Raw genomic sequence first — 15,920 nt, 5'->3', positions numbered from 1 at the left:
GGGAGGGGAACTTTTCTTACCAGAAGGAGAAATCGATATTCATGCCATCGGGTTGGAGGCTAAACAGATGGAAATAAAGGCGTTGCTCCTCCACCTTGAGGCACAAGAGGAGGCCATGAACTGACATGTCAGAATGGGAATTAAATTGTTGGCCACAGGCAAATTCCACTTTTGGGGGATGGAGTGGAAGTATTCGAAGAAGTGGTCCCCCAGATTACAACAGGTCTTACCAATGCAGAGGAGACCACATTGGGAACACCAGACACAATAGACAACCCCAGCAGATTCGCAGATGGAAGTGCTGCCTCACCTGGAAGGACTGTTTGGGGCCCAGAATGGAGGTGAAGGAGATGGTATATGGGCAGATGTAGACCTTTGACTGCTTGCAGGGTTAGGTGCTGGGAGGGGAAGTATCCCTGCAGAAAACACAGGTGGGGGGGAGGTAAAGATGCGTTTGGTGGTAGGATCCTTTTGGAGATGGTGGAAGTTGCAGAGAATGATGGATGTGGAGGCTGATGGTTGGTAGGTAAGATGAAAAGAACTCCATCACTATTAAAACGGCAGGAAGATGGGGTGAGCGTGGATGTCTGGGAAATGGAGAAGACGTGAGTGAGGACAGCGTCAATGGTGGAGGAAGGGAAACTGTGTCTTTGTAGAAGGAGGACATGGCTAACATCCTGGAAAGGAAAGACGCATCTTGGGAACAGGTGGTGGAGACGAAGGAACTGGGAAAAGGGAATGGCATTTTTACAGGAGACAGGGTGGGAAGAGCCATTGTCAAGATAACCATCGGAGTTGGTAGGATTATAAAAGATGTTGGTCGAGAGATTGGCTCCAGAGATGAATACAGACAGATAGAGAAGGGGAAGGTGGTGTCAGAAATGGACTAAGTGAATTTAAGGGCAGGGTGGAAACTGGAGGAACGGTTGATGAGCTCAGTACTGACGCGTGAAGCAGCCGCAGTGCAGACGTCGGTGTAACGGAGGAACGGTTGATGAGCTCAGTACTGACACGTGAAGCAGCCGTAATGCAGACGTCGGTGTAATGGAGGAACGGTTGATGAGCTCAGTACTGACGCGTGAAGCAGCCGCAGTGCAGACGTCGGTGTAACGGAGGAACGGTTGATGAGCTCAGTACTGACGCGTGAAGCAGCCGCAGTGCAGACGTCGGTGTAACGGAGGAACGGTTGATGAGCTCAGTACTGACGCGTGAAGCAGCCGCAGTGCAGACGTCGGTGTAACGGAGGAACGGTTGATGAGCTCAGTACTGACGCGTGAAGCAGCCGCAGTGCAGACGTCGGTGTAACGGAGGAACGGTTGATGAGCTCAGTACTGACGCGTGAAGCAGCCGCAGTGCAGACGTCGGTGTAATGGAGGGACAGTTGATGAAGTTGATGAGCTCAGTACTGACACGTGAAGCAGCCGCAGTGCAGACGTCGGTGTAACGGAGGAACGGTTGGGAAGCATCACCAGGAAAGGGTTCAAGCATGGGCTGTTCTACGAGGCAACAAAAAGGCAGGTGAAGCTGGGCCCATGAGGGTACCCATGGCTACCCCTGGAGTCTGGAGAAAGTGGAAGGAACCGAAGGAAAAATTGTTGAGGGCGATGACCAGTTCTGCGAGACGGAGGACGGTAGTGGTAGAGGGGAACTGTTTGGCTTTTATTGTGAAAGAAGCAAAGAGTTTTAAGGTCATCTTGATAGGAGATAGAAATATATAGGGTCATTATATACATGGTGAAAATGAAGCAGTCAGGGCCAGGGAATTGGAAGTTACTGAAGAGATTGAAAGCTTGAGAATTGTTGCAGATGTGGTGGGGAGAGACTGAACCAAGAGGGATAGAATGGAGTTGAGCTATGAGGGTACGAGTTCAGTGGGGCAGGAGCAGGCAGACAATGGCCCTACTGGGACAATCAGATTTAGGGATCTCGGGTAGGAGGTAGAAGTGAGCAGTGAGAGGTAAGGGAGCTATGAGTTTGGTGGCAGTGGATGGGGGTTCTCCAGAGTTGATGAGGTCAGTGAAGGTGTTGGAGACAGTTTTCTGATGGTCTGGAGTAGGGTCCTTTTTAAGATGTAGGGATGAGGAGGGGTCCGAGAGTTGCTGCCTGGCCTCAGCAAGGTAGAGGTCAGTCTGTCACACTGCAACAGCTCCCCAGTTGTCTGCAGGTTTGATAATAAGGCTAGGATTGGTGTAGAGAGAGTGAAGGGCGGTGCATTCAGAGGAGGTGAGGACTGAGGAGGAGAGAGGGGTGCTGAAGTCAAGCCGGTTGATGTCTGTATTCTATCTGCCACTTCTTTGCCCATTCCCCCAATCTGTCAAAGTCCTTCTGCCATACCCTGCTTCCTCAACACTTCCTGCCCCTCTACCTATCTTAATATCATCCTCAAACTTGGCTACAAAGCTATCCATTCCTTCATCCAAATTATTGACATGTAACGCAAAGGGGAGCAATCCCGACGGTGACCCCTGTGGAGCACCACTTGTCACCAGCAGCCAACCAGGAAAAGCCCCCTTTATTCCCACTCTTTGCTTTCTGCCAATCAGCCAATCGTATGTCGATGCTGGTATCTTTCCTGAAATACCAGGGGCTCTTGTTAAGCAGCCTCATGTGTGACACCTTGTCAAAGGCCTTTTGAAAATCCAAATAAGCAACTCTGACTCTCCTTTGTCTATCCTGCCTGTTATTTCCTCAAAGAATTCAAACAGATTTGCCAGGTAAGATTTTCCATGAAGCAAACCATACTGACAATGGCCCATTTTGTCATGTGCCTCCAAGTACCCCAAAACCTCATCCTTAATAATGGGGTTCTTTTACCTGAAGCTCCCTAATCATTACACAACACCCAATCCATAATAGTTGATCCCCTAGTGGATTCAACCACAAGCTGCTCTTAAAAGCTATCTCCAGCACCAACCTGATTTTCCCAATCGATCTGCATATTGATGATCATCACAACATTGCCCTTTTTACATGCCTTTTCTATCTCCCAGGGTATTATGGATTTATATTCCCGGATCCCTCTGCTGTATCACACCCCTCAATGCCCTACTGTTTACCTTGATTTGTCCTCCCAAAGAGTAACACATCACACTTGTTTACATTAAATTCCATCTGAAATTCTTCACTTCATTTCACTGCAGACTTTGATAGCTTTCTTCACTGTCCATTATGCCACCAACCTTGCTGCCATCCACAAATTTGCTGATCCAGTTAACCAGATTATCATCCAAATCACTGATCCAGTTCAGAGAAGCAATCATCTACTACCACACTCTGGCTTCACTCACAAAAGCAAAGGTGAATTTAATTTATTACCCTATCGTGAATATCAAGTGACTGAACTTTCTTGACCAATCATATGAGATAAATTGTGGAGTCAAGTGTCTAGAAACAGAGAAAACCTACAGCACAATACAGGCCCTTCGGCCCACAAAGTTGTGCTGAACACCTACCTTAGAAATTACTAGGGTTATCCATAGCCCTCTATTTTTCTAAGCTCCATGTACCTAGCCCAGAGTTTTTTAAAAGACCCTTTCGTATTCGCCTCCACCACCATTGCCAGCAGCCCATTCCACGTACTCCCCACTGCATAAAAAAAACTTACCCCTGACATCTCCTTTGTACCTACTCGCCAGCACCTTAAACCTGTGTCCTCTGGTGGCAACCATTTCAGCCCTGGGGAAAAAGTCTCTGACTATCCACACGATCAATGCCTCTCATCATCTTATACACCTCTATCAGGTCACCTCATCCTCTGCCGCTCCAAGGAGAAAAGGCCGAGTTCACTCAACCTATTCTCAGAAGGCATGTTCCCCAATCCAGGCAACGTCCTTGTAAATCTCCTCTGTACCCTTTCTATAGTTTCCACATCCTTCCTGTAGTGAGGCGACCTGAACTGAGCACAGTACTCCAAGTGGGGTCTGACCAGGGTCCTATATAGCTGCAACATTACCTCTCGGCTCCTAAATTCAATTCCATGATTGATGAAGGTCAATAAACCATATGCCTTCTTGACTACAGAGTCAACCTGCGCAGCTGCTTTGAGCGTCCTATGGACTCAGACCCCAAGATCCCTCTGATCCTCCACACTGCCAGAGCCTTACCATTAATACTATATTCTGCCATCATATTTGACCTACCAAAATGAACCACGTCACACTTATTGTACTGTTCCATCGTACTGAGGAACCATTCAGTTTTCTGATTACAGCAGGGTGTAAGGTATCCTTGAGCCTGATATTAAGTGCTTTCATACTTTTCTGTCATCTTCTGGTTGAAGTACCAGCATGGACAGCCCACCTTATTAATCTTGAACAAATTCTGTATCCCTCTATCCCCTGTTCATTCAGTTACCTGTCCAGATGCGTCTTAAATGTTACTGTTTCTGTCTCCATCACCTCCTCTGACAGCTCACTCCAGATACCAACTACTGGACCTTTTTGAACCTCCCTGTCAAATAAAACCTATTCCCTCTTGTTTTACATACTCTAAGGACGGCAAGCAGCCACTTTATCTATTCTGCTCATAATTTCTATCATGTTATCCCTCAGCTTCCTTTGCACCACTGCAGAAAGTACCAGCTGGTCCATCCTCGCTGCTAACTCAAGCCCTTCTGTCCTGGTAACGTCTTAGTGAATCTTTTCTACACTCTTGTTAACTGAATCAAATCCTTCCAATAGCAAAGTGACCAGAACTGTACCCAATGCTCCCAAGTGCAGTCAACCAATGTTTATACAACTGTCATGTGTAACTGTCATACAACACTGTCTACGTGTATCACCACTTTCGGGGAACTGTATACATCCAGGGCCCCCTCCTCTACAGTGTTCCCCAGAGCCCTGGTGTTTACTTTGCAAGACTTGTCATGGTTTAATTTCCCAAAATATATTACACTCTGTCTTTGCTCTGTTTTTGAATTAGCTGTTCCAGTGTTTCTTTTTGGGCAATTTACAGCAGCAAATTAACCAATCAATCTGCAGGTCATTGGGAATTTCCATCAGGTTTCTGAATATTGTTGCCTTTTCTCCCCTCTAATTCATTTTCAAAATCCGGCAAGGCTAGTTTACATTGGAGATGAAACTGCAGATACTGGTAGCATCTGGGGGAGGTGGTGGGGTGTGGCGGGAAATGGACATTTAACATCGAGACCCTTCACCTGCACTCAAAGATAGAGGGAAGATAGCTGGTATAAAGAGGTGGCAGGTGATGGGTGGATCCAGGTAATGAGGGATGATAGGCAGATGGAGGAGGGGAGAGTGGGAATAGTGACAGAGGCTTGGAGGTGAGAGATGGATGTGGCAAAGAATTGCAGACGGTGGAATCTGATAGACCGTAAGACATTGGAGCAGAATTATTGAGTCTGTTACGCCATTCAACCATGGCTGATCCTTTTTTATTCCCTCCTCAGCTTCACTGCCTGACCTTCTCCCCATAACCTTTGATGCCACAACTGCCTGTGGTAATAAATTCCACAAATTCACCACCCTCTGGCTAAAGAAATTTCTCCACATCTCTGTTTTAAATAGACAGCCCTCTATCCTGAGGTTGGTCTTTTTCTCGAGACACACCTACCACAGGAAATATCCTTTCCACATCTCTGTCTAGGCCTTTCAAGATTCAGAAGATTTTAATGAGATCTTGCCTCATTCTTCTAAATTCCAGCGAATACAGACCCAGGGCTATCAAACAGTTCCTCGTATGATAACCCTTTCATTCCCGGAATCATCCTTGTGAACCTCCTCTGAACCCTCTCCAATGCCAACACATCTTTTCTCAGATGAAGAGTCTAAAACTGTTTGCAATACTCAGGTGAGGCCTCACCAGTGCCTTAAAAAACCTCAGCATCACATCCCTGCTTTTGTATTCTTGACCTCTTGAAACGAATGCTAATATTGCATTTGCCTTCTTCACCACCAACTCAATCTGTAAGTTATCCTTTAGCGTGTTCTGCACAATGACTCTGAAGTCCCTTTCAATCTCAGAGTTTTGGATTTTCTCCCCATTTAGAAAATAGTCTACACATTTACTACTTCTACCAAAGTGCATGACCTTGCAATTTCCAGCAAAGTATTTCATCTGCCAGTCCCTTGTCCATTTTCCTAATCTAAGTCCATTGTCCATCTTGCTTGTTGCTTCTTCCAAGACCTCTGACGGATTTGTCTGGCAAGATTTCCCTTCACAGAAACCATGCTGACTTAGACTTACTTTATCATTGGTCTCCAAGTACCCCAAAACCTCATTTTTAATAATGGACTCCAACACTTTCCCAACCACTGAACTGGTGTATAATTTCCCTTCTCTTGCCTTCCTCCCTTAAAGAGAAAAGTGACATTTTCAGTAGACATCCAGTCCTCCAGGGCCATGCGAGAATCAAGTGATGACCAGTGCATCTGTTATCTCTTCAGCAACATCTGTCGGGACTTTGAGATGTAGTCCATCTGGTCCAGGGGTCCACCTTAAGACGTAAGAGCAGAATTAGGCCATTTGCCTTCCTCACATCCGACTGTACCTGCAAGTTAAACTTCAGGGTGTTCTGCACAAGGACTCCCAAGTCCCTTTACATCACAGATTTTTGGATTTTCTCTTCGTTTGGAAAGGGTCTGCACATTTATTTCGTCTACCAAAGTGCATGACCATGTATTTTCCAACATTGTATTTAATTTGCCACTTTCTTGCCCATTCTCCTAATCTGTCTTAAGTCCTTCTGAAGCCTACCTGTTCCCTCAGCACTACCTGCCCCTCCACCAATCTTCTTATCATCTGCAAACTGGTCAACAAAGCCATCTATTCCATCATCTAAATCATTGATATACAGCTTAAAAAGAAGCGGTACCAACACTAACTCCTGCGGAACACCACTTGTCTCTGGCAGCCAACCAGAAAAGGTTCCTTTTGTTCCCACTTGCTGCCTCCTACCAATCAGCCAATAATCAATCCATTGCTAGTAACTTCCCTGTAACACAAGGGGCTTTTATCTTGGTAAGCAGGCTCACGTGATGCGCCTTGTCAAAGGCCTTCTGAAAGTCCAGCTATATAACATCCACTGCATCCCCTTTATCTATCCTACTTGTAATCTCCTCAAAGAATTCCAACAGGTTTGTCAGGCAGGATTTTCCCTTAAAGAAACCATACTGACTTTGTCCTATCTTGTCCTGTGTCACCAAGTACTCCACAACCTCATCCTTCACAGTTGACTCTAACATCTTCCCATCCACTGTGGTCAGGCTAACAGGTCTATAATTTCCTTTCTGATGACTTACTCTTTTTTTTATAAATGACCTGGATGAGGAAGTGGAGGGATGGGTTAGTAAATTTGTTGATGACACGAAGGTTGGGGGTGTTGTGGATAGTATGGAGGGCTGTCAGAGGTTTCAGCAGGACATTGATAGGATGCAAAATTGGGCTGAGAAGTGGCAGATGGAGTTCAACACAGATAAGTGTGAGGTAGTTCATTTTGGTAGGTCAAATATGATGGAAGAATATAATATTAATGGTAAGACTCTTGATAGTGTGGAGGATCAGAAGGATCTTGGGGTCCGAGTCCATAGGACACTCAAAGCTGCTACGCAGGTTGACTCTGTGGTTAAGAAGGCATATGGTGCATTGGCTTTCATCAAACGTGGGATTGAGTTTAGGAGCCAAGAGGTAATGTTGCAGCTATATAGGACCCTGGTCAGACCCCACATGGAGTACTGTGCTCAGTTCTGGTCACCTCACTACAGGAAAGATGTGGAAACTATAGAAAGGGTGCAGAGGAGATTTACAAGGGTGTTGCCTGGATTGGGGAGCATGCCTTATGAGAATGAGCGATCTTGGCCTTTTTTCTTTGGAGTGACGGAGGATGAGAGGTGACCTGATAGAGGTGTATAAGATGATGAGAGACATTGATTGTGTGGATAGTCAGAGGCTTTTTCCCAGGGCTAAAATGGCTAGCATGAGAGGGCACAGTTTTAAGGTGCTGTGGAGTAGGCACGGAGGAGATGTCAGGGGTAAGTTTTTTACGCAGAGAGTGGTGAGTGCCTAGAATGAGCTGCTGGCAACGGTGGTGGAGATGGATACGATAGAGTCTTTTAAGGGTCTCCTGGATAGGTACGTGGAGCTTAAAAGAAGGACCTGTATTGTGCTGTCGGTGTTTTATGTTTCTTAAAGAGTGCTGTGACATTGAAGGAGTTCAGTGATTTTTGAAAGATCGTTATTAATGCCTCCACAGTCTCTATTGATAACTCTTTCAGAATCCTCGGGTGCAGTTCATCTGATCCGGGTGATTTACATACCCTTAGGACTTTCAGCTCTGACATTTTCTCCCTTGTAATTGTAACTGCACTCACTTCTCTTCCCTCACACCTTTCAACATCAGGCACACTGCTAGTGTCTTCCATAGTGAAGATGGATGCAAAATACTCATTTGGTTCATCTGCCATCTCCTTGTCCTCCGTTAATATTTCTCTGGTCTCATTGTCTAGTGGTCCTACATCCAATCTCATCTCTTTTATTTTTTACATATTTGAAAAAGCTTTTATTATCCACTTCGATATTGTTTGCCAGCTTGCTTTAATATTTCATCTTTTCCCTCCTAATGATTCTTTTTGTGCTCTCTGCAGTTGTTTAAAACCTTCCCAATCCTCTGTCTTCCCACTAGCTTTTGCATTGTTTTTTTTGCCCTCTGTTTTGCTTTTACATTATCTTTGACTTCCCTTTTCAGCTACGGTTGTACGATTTTGCCATTTGAGTATTTCTTCATTTTTGGAATACATCTATCCTGCACCTTCCTTATTTTTCCCAGAAACTCACACCATTGCTGCTCTGCTGTGCTCCCTGCCAGAAGCTCATTCCAATTTACTTTGGCCAATTCCTCTCTCATACCATTGTAATTTCCTTTACTCCACTGAAATAATGCTACGTTGAACTTTACTTTCGCTCTATCAAATTTCAAGATGAACTCAATCATATTAAGCTCCCTAATTACCTCTGGTTCATTACATAACATCCAATCCAGTATAGCTGATCCCTAGCAGACTCATGATAAGCTGCCCTAAAAAGCCATCTCATAGACAATCAACAACTTCACTCTCTTGAGATCCATTACCAACCTGATTTTCGCAATCGACCTGCATGTTGAAATCCCCCATGACTATACCATAACATTGCCTTTGTGATATGCCTTTTCTATTTCCTGTTGTAATCTGTGGTCCACATCTCAGCTATTGTTGGGAGGCCTGTATATATCTGCCATCAGGGTCCTTTTACCCTTGCTCTTTCTTAACTCAACCCCACAAGGATTCAATATCTTCCTGTCTCCTTTCTACTGATTTAATGCCATTCTTTACCAGCAGGGCCATGCCACCCCCTCTCCCTACATTCCTGTCCCTCCGATACAAAGTGTAACCTTGGACAATGTGTACAATACAATCCCTCCAATACAATGTGTAGCCTCCCAACTACAACCATCCTTCAGCCATGATTCAGTGATGGTCACATCATACCTGACAATCATCCACCTTGTTTCTCATACTCTGTGCATTGAGAAATAACACTTTGAGTACTGTATTTGCTACCCTGATTCTGCATCCCTAATGCACTGATATTCACCCTGCTGACTGCAATTTTGTCCTGTCATCTACCTGCCCTTCCTGACAGTCTGACTATCTTTGTTTTTTTACCATCCATCCTATCCTGAGTCCTTTCACTGCAATTCCTACCCCCTGCCAAATTAGTTTAACCCCTCCACAATAGCTCTAACAAACCTACCCGTGAGAATATTGGTCCCCCTCAGGTTTAGGTGCAACTCCTCCCCCAGAAGAGATCCCAATGATCCAAGAACCTGAAGCCCTGCCCCCTGCACCAGCTTCCCAACCACGCATTAATCTGCCAGATCATCCTGTTTCTACCCTCGCTGGCATGTGGCACAGGCAGCAATCTAGAGATTACTTCCCTGGAGGATGGGGGAGGAAGGTTGAGCATGGAGCAAAGTAAAGGAGGTGGGGAGGGCCGATGGGAACAGTGGGGAGTGTGTGTGGGTGACGGGTAGATGGTGTGAGGGGAACGAAGCGGCATGGTGGGTGAAGGAGGACGGAGAAAGGGGTTGGAGGGGGAGCAGGTTAGTAGAGATTGGAGAAGTCAGTGTTTATGATGTGAGGTTATAGGCCATCCAGGGGGACTATGAGGTGCTGTCCCTCTAGTTTGTGCTTAGCCCCACCCTGACGGTGGAGGAAGCTGAAGACAGGTGCCGGTGTGGGAATGCGAAGGGAGTGGCGTGGGGTAACAGAGTAATGCAGTTACAGAGCCAGTGACCCGGATTCAATTCTGCTGCTGTCTGTAAGGAGTTTGTACGTTCTCCCCGTGTCAACGTATGTTTCCTCAGTGTCCTCCCTCATTCCAAAGATGTGCAGGCAAGTAGATTAATCAGTCACATGGGTGTAATTGGGTAGTACAGGCTGGAGGAGCCTGTCACTGTGCTGTATTGTTCAATAAATAAATGGCGACTGGGGATTGCTTAGCTGCTCCGAACTTTTGTTCCGTTACTGTCGCTACCTTTGCACTAAATGTCTCCATTTTATAAAGCTTAGATAGGATTTTTTTCGGTATCTCTTACTTGCCTGTGAATATATCTAACCTACAATGTCTAGCAAGAGCTCTAAATCTGGGAGAAAAGAAACTACGACTTCATCGGGTGTGACGATGGAGGCGCTTGCAAATCTCCGAGACAAAATCTTAAAGCAAATTAAAACCGCTTTCAAACAGTTAGAAGACAAACTGGATCGGATCAACAATAAAGTGGACAAACATGCTGAACGCTTATCTCGCATCGATTCGACTTCTGAAGCTTTAGAAAGTCGGGTTCGATACTTGGAGACTCTCTGTTCCAGCTTAGAGGAAACATCTAACAAACTTCTTTCCAAAATGGTGGATCTCGAAAATCGTAGCAGACGCTGTAACATCAGAATTCTGGGATTACCAGAGGCGACTGAAAAGGGATCAACCGTGAAGTTTTTCGCCGAGTTTCTCTGTGAGATATTCGGGAAGGATCTGCTTCCAAACCTGCCCGAGCTCGAACGGGCACACAGAGTCTATGTCTCTCCCGGAATTCTGGGATCCCGTCCGCGACCAGTAATCTTGTGTTTCCATCAATACCAGGTAAAACACAGTCTGATTGTGGAGGCACGTCGCAGAGGCTCTTTTTCTTTCCAGGATACAACCATTCGCTTTGTGGAAGATTTTGCACCCCAGACTTTAAAGATGCGCGCTGAGTATAAAGGCGTAATGAAAGTGCTTTTTGATCGTGGTTTCAAACCTTCCTTTCGTAATCTTGCTGACCTAAGAATCAAGTTTAATACCGGGGAATTCAAGTGGTTCAAATCAGCGAGGGAAGCCGAAGCGTTTGTGGCAAGTCTTCCAGCTATCCAGTCATCTTTGGAATCTGATCGGACTTCCTAAAATGGTGGATAAGTACTCCTCGTAGTAAAATTACTTTCTCTGGACTCGGAATTCACTTGAATCACTCAGACATTATTCACTGAAACTCTAAAGGCTGTTGACAATCTCTCCCGGGATTTGGTGTGTGTGTAATCTATTTTCACCTCTGTATAACTTTACCTACAGAGTTCTACAACTAAATCTAACTTGTTTTGGAGGTTTGAAGTCTTTAGTGAAGGCCTCCCTGTTTGTCGGTTCACAGTTCAACTGCTGATTTATTTTTCCTCTGTTTTAAATACTTATTTATTTTATCTTTTTCTTTTCTTCACCCCCTTTTTTTTCCATTCTCTGAATGTTTTTTTCTCCCTTCTCGGTAAACGGTTGATAAATACTTGTCTTGAATTTACAATTTTCCCCTTCCTCTTTTTTTTTCTTTTTCCTTCTTACCTTTTTTTTCCCCTTTCTCTTACTTTATCCTTCTATAATATTTCGCGGGTAGATTAGTTTTGGTTTTCTTCCGATTTTCTCTGTATTAAGTTGTATATCTCGGCAGAAGGTGTTCTAATCTGTAGTTATGTTTCCTAGTGCATAAACTAGTTACTGTTTGTTATAGCATTTATACGGAACTGCTGTCAATGACACAGATCTGGAAGTTGTATTTGGGTTAATTTCTTTGGTAGAGCTAGCTACTTGTTTTGGTAGCCGTCTAGTTTTGGGTTGTGTGGGTGGGATGGATTTTCCAGTTCCAACATTTCTTTATTGTTTAGGACATGTTTATATTTTGACCTTACGAATCTATGTTTACATCTCTGCTTCCAGACTGCTATTGTACTGCTTGACTTTTTATATGCCTGCTGCCTTTTATGCATTAGTAATTGATAATGGCTAGTGCACTTAAATTTGTGAGCTGGAATGTAAAGGGACTGAACCACCCTGTTAAAAGGAGGAAGGTATTCTCACATATTAAACAACTCAAAGCTGACATTGCTTTCCTCCAAGAAACTCATATTCGTTCATTATTCAGTTCTCAATTCGGATTTAAAGTTCCATAAGATCTGGGGGCCTTTTATCGACTACTTTCATAACCTTCCTCTTGACTAGGGCTTTTTTTTTCCCTTCGGTCCCTTGCTTTCAGCTCCCTTTCTTTTCTGGTAGTAGGCATTATTATCCTCTGTTGCTAAGTGTATTCACAGTCTGGGAGTTTGACTGTCCGGACTTATACTCTCTATATTGTGTGGTGGTTGGTCTGGAATTATTGTTTTTTTTTTCTTGTGTTGTGGGGTTTGGGGAGGACACTAAGCTCACTTGTCTTTAATTTAGGTGCTTTTTTGTTAAATTCTCTTCCTCTGTAGCATATTGTTATTGTATGCTTAACCTTGCTCTGTATTAATGCTCCTCATTGGGATCTGGGGTTTTTAATTTTGTAAAATTTTGTAAAATGTTTTGAAAAACTAATAATAAAATTAAAAAAAATAAAAATAAAAAAAATAAATGGCGACTGGGAGCTCAGCTGGCCATGGTGGATGGAATACAGGGGCCTGCACTGTGCCTGGTCTCAGCAGGTCAATCTGATGCCTTGAACCTCAGCAATCCCTGTGAAGATGCTTCCACTGTGCTGTCCGGAAGGAGCTCCAAAATGAAACTTGACAGTGATTATTAAGGGGATCTGCGGACTGTGTGATGGAGCCAGGTTCCCCAGTTGAGGAGTCCTGGAGATGGCATCGCTGGCTTAGATATGAAGAGTGGGGGTAGAGGGAGTTAACCACTTGGGACTGAGGGGAAAACGTTCCTTCACGGAGAGGTAGTGACTCACCACAGATTGTTCTGGTTAGATCGAGTTGTCGTATACACCAGGGTGAAATGAAAATCCTCTATTCACCTGAAGCTCAAAGAGAAAGCCGTGTACATGGTACTAATGAATACAGTAGCATGCAGAATGGTGCAGACACTGAAGCAGTGCCAAAAGAGATGTGGGAAATGGCTGTGACAGCAGGCGTAGAATTACAGGTTCAGAATGTGGCACCACCACCGGGAAGGGGATGTGAGAGAGGGCATTAGTTCAGGGGTCTGATAGCAGTGGAGAAGAAACTGTCCTTGAGCCTGGTCATCTGGGCTTTCAAGCTCCTTCTCCCAGAAGGTAGGCAAGAGGAGGGGGACTGGCCAGGGTGGCAGGCACCCCTGATGGTACTATCAGCCCTCCTGATGTAGCGCACCATGGAGATGGACTGGATAGAAGGCAGAGACGAGCCAGGGATGTTCTTTTGAAACAGAACGATTTCTAAGTGTTTGGGAATCAAGAGATCTGGGGTTAGTTGTTGGAGGGAAAGATGGACTGTGATCCTGATGAATGGTGGAATGGCTCAGCTGGATTTGGGGGCCGTTTGTCCCTGCAGCTGCTTCAGCATCACACACGTTTGGAGGCTGTGTTTCCCCACACAAGTACAGATGAGCGATGTTTGTCCGAGGTGAAAATATCCGTAGATCAAAGAGTGTTTGAATTGAACGGTACAACTGGCAGAAACCAGACTCCAGTTACGACATGTTGCTCCGGTTGTCGGTGGCACCTGCTCTGGTTCCTTTGTGCCTTTCCCTCATACATGCCCCCTCCTCATTTTGGAACGTTCAAGGTAGATTTAATATCATAGTATGTGCATGTTACCATTGAGAATCGTTTTCTTGTTGGGATTTACATAAAAATAAATACAGCAGAATCCGCAAAAAAGCATACATAAAGTCTGACTAACAACAAAGAAGGTCAACTCTGCAAATAAAAAATAATACTGAGAACATGAGTTGTAAAGAGTGTCTGGGCCACGATGGAGCTGACTGAGTTTACAACTTTCTGCAGCCTTTTCCCATTCTGGACAGTGACCCTTCCATACCAGACAGTGACGAAGCCATTTAAGTGTACTCAGTGGTATGGAGATCTTCACACGTGATGGTTTGTGCTGTGTTTACCACTTTCTGGAGACCTTTCCATTCCTGGGAATTGGTGTTTCCATACCAGGCTGTGATGCAGCCAGTCGGGATACAGTCCACTAAGCTTCTATAGAAGCTTGTCGCAGGGTTTTGTGACAAAACTTCTCATAAAGTAGAGATGCTGTCATGCTTTTTTTGTGATGGCACTTCCAGTAAGTGCTGGTCCCAGGACAGATCCTCGGATATGTTAACATAAAGGAATTTAAAGTTGCTGACCCTCTCCACCTCCAATGAGGACCGGCTCATACACCTCCAGCCTCCTCCCCCTGTTGTCAATAATTGTCACTTTGCTTTTGATTTTGTAAGGGTCTGCAGTGAAATTCAGCACCATCCAGGACAAAGGAGACCACCCGATCGGCACACCATCGTGTACCCTCACACTCGTTCTCTCCACCATTCCCAACTCAGTGCCTTGATTGATGCCCAGTGAGTCAAAATCCTTCCTCACCACCTTGTCTACCTGCAGTGCCACTTTCAGGGAACCATGTATTTGTACTTCTAGGACCCTCTGTTCTACAATACCCCCTGGGACACCACCATTGACTGTGGAAGCCCTGCCCTAATATTTCTTCCAAAAATGCTGCATCTTGTGTTTAAATTCTATTTGCTGTTCCTTGGCCCACCTACCCAGCTGATCAAGATCCCTCTAATTCCATACCAAGCTGTGATACAGGAAAGGGGTTTCTTCTGAGTTCCTCTTGAGTTTTGTAGTAGACTGAAAACCTTTGGATACACTTCCCCCATGTGAGAACACGTTCTCCCTGCACTCTCTCCGTCAGTCTGGGGAATCCAGACTGTGGTCTCTCCGTGTCCTTCACTTCTACTCAGTCGAGCAAGTGCATTAGTTTCTACAATTCAAAAACATTAACCTTGATTGCGCTTTTTATAGGGAGAGTAGCTTTAATTTCCTGGGTGTTAATACCTCGGAGATTTGTCCCGTGCCCAGTGTATTGATGCAGTCGTGATGCAGTGGCTCACCTAAGACCTGCAAATTTCTACGGATGTACAATGGAGAGTATTTTGACTGGTTGCATCACAGTCTGGCATAGCAAGAGACTGGAAAGGTTTATTGAGTTGGCCAGCTCCATCATATGTTCAACCCCCCACCCCCACACCATCGAGAGCATCTTCAAGAGGTGGTGCCTCGAGAAGGGGGCATTTATACTAAGGACCCTCCCCAGCTGGGACTTGCCTTCTTTTCATTGCTACCATCAGGGAGGGAGGAGGTACTGGAGCCTGAGACGCACACTCAGCGATTCAGAAGCAGTTCTTTCCTTCTGCTGTCAGATTATGAATTACCCATGAACATTACCTCGCCAATCCTTTTGTTTTTGTACTATTTATGCATTTTGTAATTTATAGTAAATTTTTAGGCTGCCTCAAAACAATTAAAGTACAACGCAAATAATGACTGGATCTGCAGGGAGTAGCGCTCTGTGTTGAGATGAATTTCACATAGTCTAAATGAGTGGCAATGGGCCTGACTCTAATTCTGAATCTTGATTTCCTGCTGAAGTATCTCGAGTGAA

General features: G+C 44.9%; 1 protein-coding gene across 4 annotated transcripts in view; it reads left to right on the top strand.

Moving 5' to 3' along the window:
- The window catches only part of osbpl1a (oxysterol binding protein-like 1A), a 257,078-nt gene that overhangs the window by 71,431 nt on the left and 169,727 nt on the right, over positions 1–15,920 (top strand). The gene's annotated exons all lie outside the window — the stretch shown is intronic.

The sequence above is a fragment of the Hemitrygon akajei genome, chromosome 1 (assembly GCF_048418815.1).
Source record: "Hemitrygon akajei chromosome 1, sHemAka1.3, whole genome shotgun sequence".
NCBI lineage: Eukaryota > Metazoa > Chordata > Chondrichthyes > Myliobatiformes > Dasyatidae > Hemitrygon > Hemitrygon akajei.
This window is presented reverse-complemented; position numbering and strand designations above follow the sequence as displayed.